Source organism: Gekko japonicus, unplaced genomic scaffold (genome assembly GCF_001447785.1).
Source record: "Gekko japonicus isolate JY-2015 unplaced genomic scaffold, Gekko_japonicus_V1.1 scaffold1489, whole genome shotgun sequence".
Lineage (NCBI taxonomy): Eukaryota > Metazoa > Chordata > Lepidosauria > Squamata > Gekkonidae > Gekko > Gekko japonicus.
This window is the reverse complement of record NW_015163135.1, coordinates 435,561-437,728: the sequence shown is the minus strand read 5'-3', so window position 1 is coordinate 437,728 and position 2,168 is coordinate 435,561.

Below are 2,168 nucleotides of genomic sequence, written 5' to 3'. Positions count from 1 at the left end.
TGAACCATTGGAGTCATTCTGCCCCTAATGGGCTTATGAAAGAGCTAATAGAATTATGTCTTGCGGCTGCTAGGAATGTTATTGCATTTCACTGGAAATCTAAGAAGACTTTACAACTGAGTGATTGGTATCTGAAATTGTGGGACTTCTTTCTACAAGACAAAGTTCCCACTAGTATCCTTCGATCTGAAAATCAACCCGTTCCTGACAATCTCCAAGAAAAACGGATGCCCCTCTTAGAAGCGTCAGCAGCACATAAAATTGGCACCTCCCTGTTTGCTCTACATAAACATCAGGATCTACTTTCTTATTTTTAACTGTTTTTTTAAATTAAAAAAAATACTCTGAGTGACATAAAGCCCTTGTTTGACACATGAACAGACCCCTCTGGTTCCTAACACCCTTCCCCCCTCCAATCCTTAAATTCACAACAATGTGCAGGAGCCCCCATACAGCCAACACTTTGGGGTTCCATCTATTTCCACTGAAAGTGTTATGATTAAATCTCTCCATCTGAAATCAATGGAACTTAAAAGGCCATGATCCTGCTGTTAGCCGAATTGCTTTATTTACAGCAATTGGCAATTTAAATCTGGGTGCTTGCCAACTATATCAAGGTCCTGTTCCCACCAAGAGTTACCAGAGAAGGAGTGAAGGCTGGTGTTGTTAAAATAAATGTCTTTTACTTAAAGAATAAATCACATACAAACAATACTGAGGCGCTCACACATTCAATCAAGTTCCTTGGAAATACAGTATTAAAATAAGCACTTTTGCATTAACAGGTGTGGGTGATGATGGGTGATACTTATCTGTCTTCTCAGCTTGGTTGTTCCAATGAAGAATGGATGGGAAGAAATAGACGACTAGAACCAGCCAGCACTGTAGAGGCAAGGGTTTGGGGATAGCAAGCTGGACAAAAGGGGAGTATAAAGCAGACAGGGGTTGTTGCAGGGAATGCTAGCTAGGAAGGGCCAGGTGAATGGTCCTTACCTTTTATAGGTGGTCTTTTGGGTGGGTGGCAACTGTGCCAACCTCTGGACCCACCTACCTATTAGTCCGTCGCAAAACTAATCGTATTGGTTACCTATAGGAGTGGGATGTTACCTAGAGGGTTGGACAATATTGTAACCTAAGACCTAACTCAAAGGATGGCATCTGGGAAAGTGTGAAAACTTGGCGTCAGAGTGCTTCATTGAAGTGCAGATGAAGCCCGGCCATTCCTCTGGTCATCAAAGGTCCATCTGGCAGGAAATGCCAATGTAGAAACAAAGCAGAGATGTGGAGTGTGTGACCACAAACAATTCCGCAATGGGGGCTGCTTCTTCTCAAGTTGTTGTTTTGCTGACAATAATGGAGATGTGTGCTTCCTCACCAGGCTGGTAGCTGAAACCTCATTCACGCGTTAAGGCTTATGCAGGCACCTTGTATGTGTAATATCACAACAGGTGACTTGTACAGCTTTCTGAGCCTATGTGTATGTGTGCACAGTCCATAGTATAGCAATAAACATAGTCCATAACTCAAATATCAACCTCGTTCCTTAACACTGCTCAGCAATTGTAAGCCAGTCGTTGACCTCATCAAATGTTCTTTTAAGTGGCTTTTGGATCATGCGTTACCTGATAATTTCAAGTGTATTCTGTCATTAGGTATCATTTCACCAAGTGGATGGTGGCCAAATCAACCGTCTTCCTGGGAGATTAGTTTTGTATGAACCCAAAGCCTGCTGTAGTTGGGTGATAAGGTTCCCCCCTCCCTACAGGGCATGACAGGGGTGAATCAATGAGATAGAGAGCCAGTTTGGTGTAGTGGTTAAGTGTGCGGACTCTAATCTGGGAGAACCGGGTTTGATTCCCCACTCCTCTACTTGCACCTGCTGATGTGACCTTGGGTCAGTCACAGGCTCTGGCACAGCTGTCCTTGAAAAAGAGCAGTTTGTGTCAGAGCTCTCTCAGCCCCACCCACCTCACAGGGAGGGGAAGGGAAAGGAAAGGAGTTTGTAAGCCGCTCTGAGACTCCTTTGGGTAGTGAAGGGCGGGGTATAAATCCAATCTCTTCTTCTTCTTTTACCTCACAGGGTGTCTGTTGTGGGGAGGGGAAGGGAAAGGAGTTTGTAAGCCGCTCCGAGACTCCTTTGGGTAGTGAAGGGTGGCGTATAAATCCAA